A 16,040-nucleotide genomic window follows, 5' to 3' on the forward strand; every position below is an offset into this window, starting at 1 on the left:
CATACTTTTTATTTTTACAAGCGGTAAAAGGAAAATAAAAAATAAAATAAAAAATAAAAAAAAACACACCAAAAATTGTAAAACAATTTCCCCAGAGTACGGAAATACCCCATATGTCGGCGTAAAATGCTCTGCGGGCGCACAACAAGGCTCAAGCGTGAGAGTGCACTATGTACATTTGAGCCCTAAATTGATGATTTGCACAGGGGTGGCTGATTTTACAGCGTTTCTGACAAACGCAAAAAAAGAGATACTCCCATGTGACCTCATTTTGGAAACTACACCCCTTACATGTAATGTAATAAGGGTACAGTGAGCATTTACGCCCCACATGTCTGACAGATTTTTGGAACAGTGATCCGTGAAAATGAAAAATTAAATTTTTCATTTGCACAGCCCACTGTTCCAAATATCTGTCAAACACCAGTGGGGTGTAAATACTGACCGCACCCCTTATTCAATTTTGTGTGGGGTGTAGTTTCCAAAATAGGGTCACATGTGGGGGTCCACTGTTCTACTAGCAAGGGGGGCTTTGTAAACGCACATGGCCCCTGACTTCCATTCCAAACAAAAACATTTTCCCAAAGCTCAATGGCGCTCCTCCTCTACTGAGCATTGTAGTGCGCCAGCAGAGCACTTGATGTCCACACATGGGGTATTTCCATACTCAGAAGAGATGGGGTTACAAATTTTGGGGGACATTATCCCTTGTAAAAATTAAAAATTTGAGGGAAAACTAGCACTTTAGTGGAAGAAAAAAAAATCATTTACACATCCAACTTTAACGAAAAGTCATCAAACACCTGTGGGGTGTTACGGCTCACTGGACCCCTTGTTATGTGCCTTGAGGGGTGTAGTTTCCAAAATAGTATACCATGTGTTTTTTTTTTTTTTTTGCTGTCCTGGCACCATATGGGCTTCCTAAATGGGACATGCCCCCCAAAAACCATTTCAGCAAAATTTGCTTTTCAAAAGCCAAATGAGACTCCTTCACTTCTGAACATTGTTGTTCGCCCACAGAGCATTTTACGTCCACACATGGGGGTATTTCCATACTCAGAAGGACCCAGCCAATTTTCACTGTAGGACCCGGCCAATTTTTGCACATCTGACCACTTCCACTTTAAGCGTTAATAACTCTGGGATGCTTTTACCTTTAATTCTGATTTCGAGATTGTTTTTTTTCGTGACATATTCTACTTTATGTTAGTGGTAAAAAAAAAATTTATTTTGCATTTTTTTTACTTTGAAGCTCTCCGATTATAAAGGAAAATGAATATTCTGAATAAATTATATATTGATTCATATATACAATATGTCTTCTTTATGTTGGCATCATAAAGTTGACATGTTTTTACTTTTGGAAGACATCAGAGGGCTTCAAATTATAGCAGCAATTTTCAAATTTTTCACAAAATTTTCAAAATCGAAAATTTTCAGGGTCCAGTTCAGTTTTTAAGTGGATTTGAAGGGCTTTCATTTTAGAAATACCCCCCATTATAAAAATTGCACCCCTCAAAGTATTCAAAATGACATTCAAAAGGTTTGTTAACCCTTTAGGTGTTTCACATGAATAGCAGCAAATTGAAGGAGAAAATTCAAAATCTTCATTTTTTTACACTCGCATGTAAAAGGAGAGATCTTCCTAAAATGTGTTACCCAATTTCTCTCGAGTAAGAAAATACCTCATATGTGCATGTCAAGTGTTCGGCGGGCGCAGTAGAGGACTCAGAAGGGAAGGAGCGACAGTGGGATTTTGTAGAGTGAGTTTTTCTTGTGGTTTTTGGGGGGCATGTCCCATTTAGGAAGCCCCTATGGTGCCAGGACAGCAAAAAATAAATATAAAATAAAAACACATGGCATACTATTTTGGAAACTACACCCCTCAAAGCACGTAACAAGGGGTCCTGTGAGCCTTAACAGGTGTTTGGCGACTTTTCGCTAAAGTTGGATGTGTAAATGATTTATTTTTTTCCCCCACTAAAATTCTAGTTTTCCCTCAAATAATTTTTTTTTTTACAAGGGATAATAATAGGACAAAATGCACCCCAAAATTTGTAACCCTATTTCTTCTGAGTATAGAAATACCCCATGTGTGGACGTCAAGTGCTCTGCTGGCGAACTACAATGCTCAGAAGAGAAGGAGCGCCATTGAGCTTTTTGAAAGAATTTGTTTGGAATGGAAATCAGGGGCCATGTGCGTTTACAAAGCCCCCCGTGGTGCCAGAACAGTGGACCCCCCCCCCCCCACATGTGACCCCATTTTGGAAACGACACCCCTCACAATTTAACCCCTTAACAACGCAGGACGTATATTTACATCCTGCGCCAGCTACCGCATCACATCGCGTCAGTCCCAGCGCTCATCAACGGCCGGGACCCACGGCTAATACCACACATCGCGGCAATGTGCAGTATTAACCCTTTAGAAGCGGCGGTCAAAGCTGACCGCCGCAACTAAAGTGAAAGTATCCCGGCTAGTCAGTCGGGCTGTTCGGGACCACAGCGGTGAAATTGCGGCGTCCCGAACAGCTTACAGGACACTGGGAGGGCCCTTACCTGCCTCCTCGGTGTCCGATCGACGAATGACTGCACCGTGCCTGAGATCCAGGCAGGAGCAGTCAAGCGCCGATAACACTGATCACAGGCGTGTTAATACACGCCAATGATCAGCATAGGAGATCAGTGTGTGCAGTGTTACAGGTCCCTATGGGACCTATAACACTGCAAAATAAAAGTTTAAAAAAGTGTTAATAAAGGTCATTTAACCCCTTCCCTAATAAAAGTTTGAATCGCCCCCTTTTCCCATAAAATAAAACAGTGTACATAAAAAAAGAAGTAAACATATGTGGTATCGCGCAAAAAAGATTCCAAAGTCCCAAAAAGCTTATTTTTGGTCACTTTATACCATTAAAAATTAATAAAAAGTGATCAAAAAGTCCGATCAAAACAAAAATCGTACAGAAAAAAACATCAGATCATGATGCAAAAAAATGAGTCCTCATACCGCCCTGTACATGGAAAAATAAAAAAGTCATAGGGGTCAGAAGATGACATTTTGAAACGTATACATTTTCCTGCATGTAGTTATGATTTTTTCCAGAAGTGCGACAAAATCAAACCTATATAAGTAGGGTATCATTTTAACCGTATGGACCTACAGAATAATGATAAGGTGTCATTTTTACCGAAATATGCACCGTGTAGAAACGGAAGCCCCCAAAATTAACAAAATGGCGTCTTTTCTTCGCACAATGATTTTTTTTTCCCCGTTTCGCTGTGAATTTTTGGGTAAAATGACTTATGTGCAAAGTAGAATTGGTGACATTAAGGGGTTAATAAGGGGTGCAGTGAGTGAGTACACCCCACTGGCGTTTGACAGATCTTTGGAACAGTGGGCTGTGCAAATGAAAAGTTAAATTTGTGGGGGTAAATGCTCACTGTACCCCTTATTACATTATGTGAGGGGTGTAGTTTCCAAAATGGGGTCACATGTGGGGGGGGGGGGGTCCATTGTTCTGGCACTATGGGAGCTTTGTAAACACACGTGGCCTTCAATTCCGGACAAATTTTCTCTTCAAAATCCCAATGGCGCTCCTTCTCTTCTGAGCATTGTAGTTCGCCCACAGAGCACTTTACATCCACATATGGGGTATGTTCTTACTCAGAAGAAATGGGATTACAAATTTTGGGGTCTTTTTCCTATTTTCCCTTGTGTAAATGAAAAATTTAGGGTAACACCAGCATTTTAGTGAGAATTTTTTTTTCTTCTTCGTTTTCCCATCCAACTTTAATGAAAATTCGTCAAACACCTGTGTGGTGTTGAGGCTCACTATACCCCTTGTTACATCCCGTGAGGGGTGTAGTTTCCAAAATGGGGTCTCTTTTTTTTGCGTTTATGTCAGAACATCTGTAAAATCAGCCACCCCTTTGCAAATCACCAATTTAGGCCTCAAATGTACATGGTGCGCTCTCACTCCTGAGCCTTGTTGTTTGTCCGCAGAGCATTTTACGTCCACATATGGGGTATTTCCACATTCAGGAGAAATTGTGTTACAAATTTAGGGGGTCTTTTTTTTTGCTTTTACCGCTTGTGAAAACCGAAAGTATGGGGAAACACCAGCCTGTTAGTGTAAATTTTTTTTTTTTTTACACTAAGGCTGGTGTAGGCCCCAACTTTTCCTTTTCATAAGGGGTAAAAGGAGAAAAAGTTGTAGTGCAATTTCTCCCGAATAGACAATACCCCATATGTGGCCCTAAACTGTTTCCTTGAAATACGACAGGGCTCTGAAGTGAGAGAGCTCCATGCGCATTTGAGGACTACATAGGGATTGCATAGGGGTGGACATAGGGGTATTCTACGACAGTGATTCCCAAACAGGGTGCCTCCAGCTGTTGCTAAACTCCCAGAATGCCTGGACAGTCAGTGGCTGTCCGGAAATGCTGGGAGTTGTTTTGCAACAACTTGAGGCTCCATTTTGGAAACACTGCCATACAATACATTTTTCATTTTTATTGGGGGGGGGGGAGAACATTAAGGGGGTGTATATGTTGTGTTTTACCCTTTATTATGCGTTAGTGTAGTGTAGTATTTTTATGGTACATTCGCACTGGCGGGATACGGTGAGTTACTGTAAACCTGTCCGTGCGAGTGTACCCTGTACTAGGGATCGACTGATTATCGGTATGGCCGATAATCACGATTTTGGGCATTATCGGTATCGGCAATTACCTTGCCGATAATGCCCCGCCCCCCGCACCACCCCCACCGCACCGCGACCGCCCCCCCATAGTGCTGGGCGGTATACCGGTATGGATTTTTGCCCATACCGCTATACCGGTCGGGCCTCTCCCACACCGGTCGAGTCCATAAAAAAAATTGAACTTACCCGTAATGGGGGTGGTCCGGGCCATCCATCCTTCCTGTAGTGTCCGGCGGCATTCCGGGTGGAGGGTGAACCGGTCCGGGCTGTCCTTCTCCGGGGGTCATCTTCTGCACTCCGGGCAGGCTCCGGCCTAGTACGCTGCATAGACGCCGCGACCTCAGGTGTGTCGCTGCGCACGGGCGTCACTGCGCAGCAGCGTCTATGCAGCGTACTAGGAGTGGAGAAGAGGACCCCGGAGAAGAAGTAGCCCGGACCGGTTCACCCTCCACCCGGAATGCCGCCGGACACTACAGGAAGGAAGGATGGCCCGGACCACCCTGACAGGTAGGGGGAGAGAAGCGGGTGGTGGCCTATGGCACCGCAAAAGCCACTGCAGTGCATTGATTTAAAGCGCCCGCTTTAAATCAATGCTCTGCAGCGGTGTCGGGGGGGATAAATAGCCGATAACTTATACCGGAATATCGGTATAAGTTATCGGCTATCGGCCCTAACCTCCACTGATTAACGGTATCGGCCCTAAAAAAAACGATATCGGTCGATCCCTACCATGTACATTCACATGGGGGGGGGGGGGGGGCAAACCTCCAGCTGTTTCAAAATTACAACTCCCAGACCGTGCATGCTGGGTGTTGTACTTTTGCAACAGCTGGAGGCATATTGGTTGGAAAACCTTCAGTTAGGTTCTGTTACCTAACTCAGTATTTTCCAACCAGTGTGCCTCCAGCTGTTGCAAAACTACAACTCCCAGCATGTACTGATCGCCGAAGGGCATGCTGGGAGATGTTGTAGTTGCGTACCTCCAGCTGCTGCATAACAACTCCCAGCATGCCAAGACAGCTGTTTGGGCATGCTAGGTTTTGCAACATCTGGAGGTCTAAAATTTAGAGACCACTGCATGGTGATCTCCAAACTGTGGACCTCCAGATGTTGCAAAACTACAAATCCCAGCATGCCCACACAGCAAACTGCTGTGTGGGCATGCTGGGAGTTGTAGTTTTGCAAGATAGAGAGGGCTACAGTTTGGAGATCACCATGCAGTGGTCTCTAAATTTTAGACCTCCAGATGTTGTAAAACTAAAACTGCCAGTATGCCCAAACAGCTGTCAGGGCACGCTGGTAGTTGTAGTTTTGCAACATCTGGAGGGCTACAGTAGAGGGACCACCAGGGAGCCATCCTCTTCTGCCACATGACATGCCGCCCGCCGATCAGTCGCCCGCAGCCTCCGCAGATCGGTAAGTGACCTTCGGCTTCGGTCCTTGTAGGTTTCCCCGTCCTGCCCCGCCTATTGTGGGTGGACAGAATGGGGAAAACAAAAGTAAATCCCCCGCCCCTGATCTGCTATTGGTTGACGTGTCTATACGACCAACAGCAGGGATAGGAGGGGTGGCACCCCTGCCACCTCACGCCTATCCCGTCAGGGGGATCGTGGGTGCCTTGGAAAACTGCAATCCCCCTTATATTCCGGGTCACCATAGACGCGTAATGACCCGGAATCGCAAGTGAATTCACTTGCGATTTGCGCCGACGTAGGGGGTGTCAGATGACCCCCTCGGCATTTGCGCGGAGTGCCTGCTGATAGATATGTGGCAGGGACCGAAATTCCCACGCCCGTACATGTAAGTCATTGGTCCTTAAGTACCAGGGTCCCATGATGTACCGGTACAACATTAGTCCTGAAGAGGTTAAAGGGGTACTCCCGTGGAATTTTTTTTTATTTTTTAAATCAACTGGTGCCAGAAAGTTAAAACAGATTTGTAAATGACTTCTATTACAAAAATCTTAATCCTTCCAGTACTTTCTAGGGGCTATATACTACAGAAGAAATGCTTTTCTTTTTGGATTTCTCTGATGTAATGACCACAGTGCTCTCTGCTGACCTCTGCTGTCCATTTTTTTGGAACTGTCCAGAGCTGGAGAAAATCCCCATAGCAAACATATGCCACTCTGGACAGTTCCTAAAATGGACAGCATGGGAGCACCCCTTTAAGCCCTACAAAACTGGTATGATGAGCTATCCTTGGATTAGACCATCAATATTAGATCAGCGGGGTGTTCTGTTATTGTGTGAATGTGCCAACACTGCAGTATCCTACACTGTTGCTACTAATACTATGGCGTTGCAAGGGCGCGCAGCGGTAGACATTGAAGAGGCTCACACAAGCACTCCGGCCCTTTTTAACCGCTGATCAGCAGGGGTGCCATGAGTCGGACCCCCGCTAGTGTAATATTAATGGACTGTGCTGAGGAAAGGTCACCAATTTTATAAGGCTGTATAACCCCTTCTTGACAAAAAGTTAAATATATATATATATATATATATATATATATATATATATATATATATAGACATTTATTAAAATACTGTGCAGTGTTGAAGTTAACCAGTTGCCCATAGCAACCAAACAGATCGCTTCTTTCATTTTTATAAAGGCCTCTGAAAAACAAAAAGCAATCTGATTGGTTGCTATGGACACCTCTTCCTCTGCCCAGGTTTTGAGAATTTTTTTCTACCCCATAGGGCTTTCACATCAGAATCAAACGAACATAAATGATGATTGCATTGTCAACATATCACATGATTAAAAAAAAAAATAATAATAATAATTAAAACAACACAATGTACAATAGACGTTATCTTTTTCTATACACTCACAGCAAGCATTTTCCATTTCGGATCCTGCTTCAAATTGCAGTAGCTGAGGGCTGCAGCTAATAGACAAAATGTGGCTATTACCCTTTTGATTGCTGCTGTCACAGCTGCCAGCAACATCTAAAGGGTCCTTTAACCCCTTAAAGGGGTACTCCGGTGCTTAGACATCTTATCCCCTATCCAAAGGATAGGGGATAAGATGCCTGATCGCGGGGGTCCTGGCGCTGGGGACCCCCGGGATCTTGCACGCGGCACCCCGTTTGTAATCAGTCCCCGGAGCGTGTTCGCTCCGGGTCTGATTACCGACGACCACAAGGCCGGCGGCGTGTGACGTCACGCTCCGCCCCTCAATGCAAGCCTATGGGAGGGGGCGTGACAGCTATCACGCCCCCTCCTGTAGGCTTGCATTGGAGGGGCGGAGCATGACGTCACACGCCGCCGGCCTTGTGGTCATCGGTAATCAGACCCGGAGCGAACAGGCTCCGGGGACTGATTACAAACGGGGTGCCGCGTGCAAGATCCGGGGGGGGGGCAGGGGTCCCAGCGGCGGGACTCCCGCGATCAGGCATCCTATCCTTTGGATAGGGGATAAGATGTCTAAGCACCGGAGAACCCCTGTAAGGACAATTTTATTTTTAAGTTTTCGTTTTTTCCTCCTCGCCTTCAAAAATCATAACTCGTATTTTCATCACAGACTAGTGTGAGGGCTTGTTTTTTGCCTGACCAGTAGTATGTTGTAACGGCATCACTCACTTTACCATAAAATGTATGGCGCAACCAAAAAAAAACAAAAACTATTTGTGTGGGGAAATTAAAAAGAAAACCGCAATTTTGCTAATTTTGGAAGGTTTCGTTTTCAAGCCGTACAATTTACAGTAAAAATTTGAATTGTGACCAATTGTACTTTGTAACGAAACCTCTCATTTTACCATAAAATGTGCTGTGAACCCAAAAAAAAATTTTTTTAGGGAGGAAATTTTAATGAAAACCTAAATTTTGCACATTTTGGAGGGTTTTGTTTTCACACTGTACACTTTACGGTAAAAAGGACACGTGTTCTTTATTCTGTGGGTCAATACGATTAAAATGATACCCATGGCTAGATACTTTTATATTTTTGTACCGCTTAAAAAAAAAAAATCTAAAACTTTTTGTACAAAATTAGTAATCTAAAATCGCCCTATTTTGACCACCTATAACTTTTTCATTTTTCCGTATATAGGGCGGTATGAGGGCTCATTTTTTGCTCCGTCATCTGTACTTTTTTTTTTAGATACCACATTTGCATATCTAAATCTTTTATATCATTTTTTATTAACTTATTTTTGAATAAAATGTGACAAAAAAAGCAGCATTTTTGGACTTACATTTTTTTACGTTTACGCCATTCACCTTACGGGATCATTAACATTATATTTTGATAGTTTGGACATTTACGCACGATACCAAATATGTTTTTTTTCAAAAATTACGCTTTTTAGGGGTAAAATGGGAAAAATGGACAATTTTCATTTTTATTGGGGGAGGGGGGGGGGATGAATTTTCACTTGTTTTACTTTTTATTTTGACATTTTTCAAATATTTTTTTTATTTTTACACTTTTTATGTCCCCATAGGGACTTTGTCTAAACTACTTGCAGGAAAATTTATACGTTTAAAATGGTCATCTTCTGACCCCTATAACTTTATTTTTCCGCATATGGGGCGGTATGAGGGCACATTTTTTGCACCGAGATCTGAAGTTTTTAGCGGTACCATTTTTTGCATTGATAGGACTTATTGATCGCTTTTTATTCATTATTTTTATGATATAAAAAGTGACCAAAAATACACTATTTAGGACTTGAATTTTTTTGCAGTTTAATGGATATTTTTTTTATAATTCGGACATTTCCGCACGCGGCGATACCACATGTTTATTTTTATTAAGGATGCGTTCCCACAGGGCGTATACGCAGCGTATTTGACGCTGCGCAAATGTTACGGCAGCAGCGGGAAATACGCTGCGTATCCCTTGCTCACTATACACACAGGGCTTTCCGGCGGCAGCCCTATGTGTGTAGTGAGTTTTGGAGGCGGGGCCGTGTGCCGGCGTATCTGTGATGTGCAGCTCCGCCTCCAGAACTCACTACACACATAGGGCTGCCACCGGAAAGCCCTGTGTGTATAGAGAGCAAGGAATACGCAGCGTATTTCCCGCTGCTGCCATAAATTTTGCGCAGCGTCAAATACGTTGCGTATGCCCTGTGGGAACGCACCCTTACACTTTTTTTTTTATGGGAAAAGGGGGGGGGGGGGTGATTCAAACTTTTATTAGGGAAGGGGTTAAATGATCTTTATTCACTTTTTGTTTTGCAGTGTTATAGCTCCCATAGGGACCTATAACACTGCACACACTGATCTTTTACATTGATCGATGATTCTGCCGCTTGACTGCTCAGGCCTGGATCTCAGGCACTGAGCAGTCATTTAGCGATCGAACAGCGAGGAGTCAGGTAGGGACCCTCCAGCTGTCATGTAAGCTGTTCGGGATGCCGCGGCTATGGCATGGTTTCACTTTCATTTTAGATGCGGCGTTCAAAGTTGAAAGGGTTAATAGTGCGCGGCACCGCGATCAATGCACGCTATTAGCCACGGGTCCCGGCCGTTGTTAGAGGCTGGGCCCGACCCGCCGTGGCCCCGCGTTATAGATCGGGAGCGGACTCAGGACGTACAGGTATGCCTACGCCCTGGGTCCTTAACAGGTTAAGGTATTAATAATGATTTTACAATTTAAATACAATATTATTCTGGTGATCCTCAACAAGGCTGGAAGTACACATGCAGATTTTGTGAAATTGATAAGGTTTCTAGAGTCAAAGCCAGGAGTGGATACAAAAAAGGAAGGAGAAGTTTTAAGGAAATACTGATTATTTCTTCACCTTTGTAACCATTCCTGCATTTAGATAGAGAAACTGCATGTGAGATTGCACCCTTAGGGTGTATTCACACATACAGTATCCTGTGCATATCCGATGCTGTGTTCAATTAGTTAGTTTACATTGAAATTTGCAGCTTCAAATTTGCGCAGGATACTGTACATGTGACTACAAGGAACATTATTTCAGCATACACAAGTTACTCTTGTATCACTGCAACGATCTCTCTGTCCAATTTTTTTTTACCTACAGCAGACAAAAAGTCAGTGAAGAACTGTTTGTGCCCCTTAGGCTGCATTCACATCTCTTTTGCAATACGGTTCCCATATCCGGTTTCGGTGTAAAAATCTTATGGAACCGTATGTATAGACATGTCATTGAAAACTGTATGCAAAACGTAGCATCCGGTTGTGTACGTTTTGCATCATTTACGGTTGTAGCCGTTTTTTTCCCCCCATAAACAAAACCGTAGTATACTACGGTTTTATGTCCGGGTGAAAAACCGGATACAACCCATATACATTTTTTTTAAATGGTGATCAATGGGATCCGTACTGAACCGTATGTGTATGCACAGTGCACGCCGAAAGTTCTTCTCACAACTAGAACAAGAAGAACTTTAAAGGACAAACAAAACAATATCCGTTTTTTTTCTTCAAAAAACGTATTAAACTGTATGCAACCGGACATCCATTTTCAAACCGTTATCGGTTGAAAACTGTACAGAGGTATATAAGGTTCGGTCCGGTTTTGAGACATACGTTTCTTTACAAAAAACCTGATACGGGAACCGTATTGCAAAAACAAGATGTGAATGCAGCCTTAAGTTCCATCGGTCATGCCATGGACACACAGGTGATTGAGACACTGTAGCGGGGTGTGCATCTGTGTGTCCATAAAATGCCCAGGACGATTAACAATGGCAGCTCCTATATCGATCAGACAAACAAAGGTAACAAACCAAGAAATTCCATACCTGTATGATACTTGAAGATGTGTGCTGGTTATAACGATTGGATTACTACCTGCAAATATAAAAAGAGGAAAGATGAATCACAATAGCATTATTATATGCATATACAGTATCTCACATAAGTGACTACACCACTCCCATTTTTGGAAATATTTTATTATAACTTCATGTGACAACACAAAGAATGACCCTTTGCTACAATGTAAAGTAGTGAGTGCACAGCCTGTATAACAGTGATTAACCTGTATGTCCCGAGTCCGCTCCCGTTCTATAACGGCGTGACCACGGCGTGATCCCGGCGTGACCCCGCGTCATAGCGGGTCGGGCCCAGCCTCTAACAACGGCCGGGACCCCTGGCTAATAGCGCGCGGCATTGATCGCGGTGCCGCACGCTATTAACCCTTTAGACGCTGTGTTCAAAGTCTAAAATGAAAGTGAAACCATGCCGGTTAGCTCAGGGAGCTGCTCGGGATCGCTGCGGCGAAATTGCGGCATCCTACCTGCCTCCTCGCTGTCCGATCGCCGAATGACTGCTCAGTGCCTGAGATCCAGGCATGAGCAGTCAAGCGGCAGAATCATTGATCACTGGTTTCCTATGAGAAACCACTGATCAATGTAAAAGATCAGTGTGTGCAGTGTTATAGGTCCGGGCATGCTGGGTGTTATCGTTTTGCAACATCTGGAGGTCCGCAGGTTGTAGACCACTGTTAGAGGAAGTTGTACTCACCTGTCCCCGCCGCTCCGGACCGTCAACGCTGCCCGGGACGTTGCCTTCCATCGCTGTCGCCGCGTCCCCGGGGTGTCCCCGACGCTCCGGCAAGGCCTCTGCTTCCCCGTCATCCGCGCTCTCTGTCGTCGCCATCACGTCGTTACGCACGCTGCTCCTATTGAAATCGGGATGGCGTGCGCAGCGACGTGATGACGACGATGGAGAGCGGCAACGATGAAGAGGATTCATAAGAGGACACGCCGGAGCCCCGAGGACAGGTAATTGATCATCAGCGGAGCACACGGGGCACCGTAAAAGGCTATCTGGTGGCAGCTGAAGCAGTCTGCACTGCCGGATAGCAGTTTATGCGATGGCCCCGACAAACAAAAGCATCGTATGTTGATGCTGCCTTCAACATGCGATGGCCTCTGAGAGACCATCGCATGTTGAAATTATCGTCGGGGCCATCGTAGGTCGAGGGGTCACTGTACATGATAAACTAGTGACCACTGCACAAAGTCATCTAAATCTGATCAGTTCGTTGTCATAAAAATTAAACAGTCTAAATGAAAAGTCGAAGGAAAAGTTGCACGGAACCAGCCTGCGACTTCTCCTGCGACAAATTTAGATGAAAAAAAAAGCGGTCTAGATTGTTTGATAAATTCCCCTCATAGAATCATTCACATGTACTGTATCCTGCACATATTTGAAATTTTTTTTTTTAAGTGAAAGAAGCAATCTGATTGGTTACTATGGGCAACTACACCATTCTTCCTCTACACAGGTTTTGATAGATCAACTTAGGGTAGTTTACATGAAAAATTTGGAGCTTCAAATCCTATGCAAATATGCGCAGGATGCTGTATGTGTGAATAGACCCATAGGGGGAGACTTATCAAAACCTGTGCAGAGGAAAAGTTGCTGAGTTGCCCATAGCAACCAATCAGATCGCTTCATTTTTAACAAGGCCTCTGCAAAATGAAAAAAGCGATCTGATTGGTTGCTATGGGCAACTCCGCTACTTTTCCTCTACACAGGTTTTGATAAGTTTCCCCCATAGGGTACATTCACATAGGTGAACATTTAGGTGGAGATTTATCAAAATCTGTCCAGAGAAAAAGTTGCCCAGTTGCCCATAGCAACCAATAAGATTGTTCTTTTCATTTTGCAGAGGCCTTGTTAAAAATTAAAGCAGTGATCTGATTGGTTGCCATGGGAAACTTCTGCACAGGTTTTGATAAATCTCCCCCTTAAAGAGTTCCCCACTGCGGGTTTGAGTCACGACAGGTTTTTTTCCAACAGAAAATCCGTAGCAAACCCCATTCAAGTCAACATAATGTGCTGTGGAAAGTCCACACGTGAATATTTGGCAACAGATTTTCTGCTGCTCATTTTGCTATACAGGCATGATGGGAGTTGTAGTTTTGCAACATCTGGAAGGCTGCATTTGGAGACCACCATCCTAAGACAACAATCCTAACAAGGCCATGAAACCCTCCACCACACTGATTTCATTTAGGCCCCTTTCACACTACAGGTATCATCCTGTAAAAACCTTAATTATTACTCCTGGCAAAAAGGCCTGAAAACAGCCATCAAAAAAATCCCATTCATGTCAATGGGATTTTTTGAACATCCTTTTTGCATCAGGCATGTCCGTTTTTACTAATGTCAGTTATTTTTGCTGGGACAAATGACGGTGCATGCACTCATTTTTGGTGCGGCAAAAATAATGGGGAAAAAACGTCCATTAAAATTTAACACTGAAGTCTATGGTAAACGGATGTTAAAAAAAAAATCATCAGTTATCATCCGCTCTTGTCCGTTTTTTTAACAACCGTTTTTTTTGTACTGAGCATGCTCAGTACAGCTTTACAAAAATAGGGTTGAAAACCCGATATATATATATATATATATATGCTCGCGCACACGCGCACACACACACACACACACACACACACACTTGGGGGCTTCAGCACGTCCTCTCCGGGATCCCCTCCATCGCCGTCGCTCTCCATCGTCGTCATTACGTCGCCGTGCACGCTGTCCCGTCATGCAATAGGAGCGGCGTGCGTAGTGACGTGATGACGGCAACGTGAGAGCGACGTTCCCAGGCAGCAGAGACGTTCTGGAGCTGCGGGGACATCACAGGGATGCGGCGACAGCGATGGAGGGCGACATCCAGGGCAGCGGTGACGGTCTGGAGCGGCGGGGACAGGTGAGTATAACTTCCGATACTTTACATTGCACGGATCCCTCAACATACGATGGTTTCAACAAACGATGGTTCATTTGGAACGGATTACCATCGTATGTTGAGGGACCACTATATATGAAAAAAACGGATGTAACTGGTATTAACAAATATCATCAGGTTTAAAAAAAAAAAAAGAAAATATTAAAAATAACGGATGATGGTCATCAGTTATCATCAGTTATAGCATCAGTTTTTTCCCCCCATCCGTTATTGTAAAATAACGGCAGTAGAAAAGCAGGATGATACCTGTAGTGTGAAAGGGGCCAACTGGTTTTGCTTGTCATGGCAACTACTATATAAGTCCCCTTTCACACTACAGGTTTTATCCTGCTTTTTTACTGCCATTATTTTACAATAACGGATGAAAAAGAAAAAATTTAATTAAAAAAAGATGCAACAACTGGTAATAACCAATGATAACTGATGACCATCATCCGTTATTTTTAATGTTTTTTTTCCCTTAAGAAATGATGTTGTTCCTCCTTTATCATCTGTTACCAGTTACATCTGTTTTTTTTTTCTTTCAACCCCTTTTTTTGTAAAGCTGTACTGAGCATGCTCAGTACAAATAACAGAAAACTTTTTTTTTTTTTTTGGACATCTGGTTCCCATAGACTCCAACGTAGAATTTTAACGTCCGATTTTTCACCATTTTTTTTTATTTTTTTTTTTTTTGCCGTTTGCCGGACAAAAATTTGTGCATGCACCGTCTTTTGTTCCGGCAAAAATAACTAACATTAGTAAAAACGGACATGCCTGACGCAAAAGGATGGTCAAAAAATCCCATTGACGTGAATGGGATTTTTTAACTGACAATTCCAGGAGTAGTAACGGAGGTTTTTTACAGGTTGCTTGCTACCTGTAGTGTGAAAGGGGCCTAACTCAGGGTTTCCCCAACCAGGGTACCTCCAGCTGTTGCAAAACTACAAGTCCCAGCATGCCCGGACAGCCGAAGGCTGTCCGGGCATGCTGGGACTTGTAGTTTTGTAATAGCTGGAGGCACCCTGGTTGGGAAACCCTGATATAATTTATGGTTCTCCAGCTGTTGCAAAACTACAACGCCCTACATACTGGGAGTTGTAGTTTCACACATACTGGAAGCAGACGGGAGAAATACACGGATTTAGATAAATCTCCATTTACATGGCGCCCAGCCACGAGACTGTGCCCACATCTAGCCCTGGTAACCATCAGGCTGGAGCCATAGTCCCCCTGTGGAACTTCTCCCTATCACACCTTAATCTTGAGACTGAAGCTAAAAGAGGAGAGAACAGGTTACCGGCTATAATACTCACCATAGGGTTCACGGACCTGGCTCGGTACATCCGCCCTCCTCCGCTATTCTGACCAACGTCGTCTGAGAAGAAAATGGCGCCGCATCCAGCGTTCTGATAACTGCGCATGCGCGGTGCATTCACTGCGCACTCCGCTTTACCTCACCGTCGCTCAGGCCTCAAACACTGCGCAGAAAACTGGCGGATTACCCCCTCCCCCTCGATATCCCACAGTAATGCCACGGCCGACCAACAAAACAACTGTGCCAACCCACAAACCGTCTGCTTGTCTGATCAGCGGCGATATAGTCGGAGCCAATAGCTGCTCGGTGACGTCACTAGCGCTTCGACGGCGAAAATTCTAGGCGTTCC

General features: G+C 44.1%; 1 protein-coding gene across 2 annotated transcripts in view; it reads right to left on the reverse strand.

Moving 5' to 3' along the window:
• LOC130274240 (RNA-binding protein 12B-B-like) overlaps positions 1–15,909 on the reverse strand; it is a 36,811-nt gene extending 20,902 nt beyond the window's left edge. The window contains exons 1-2 of one of the 2 annotated variants that reach the window (XM_056522320.1): positions 15,690–15,909; positions 11,432–11,480 (exon numbers count right to left, since the gene is read on the reverse strand). The gene's annotated coding sequence lies outside the window, so the exon portion shown is untranslated. The remainder of the gene's footprint in view (positions 1–11,431; positions 11,481–15,689) is intronic. The other variant, XM_056522319.1, reaches the window with a different exon arrangement.
• Between the last annotated feature and the right edge of the window lie 131 nt (positions 15,910–16,040).

The sequence above is a fragment of the Hyla sarda genome, chromosome 5 (genome assembly GCF_029499605.1).
Source record: "Hyla sarda isolate aHylSar1 chromosome 5, aHylSar1.hap1, whole genome shotgun sequence".
NCBI lineage: Eukaryota > Metazoa > Chordata > Amphibia > Anura > Hylidae > Hyla > Hyla sarda.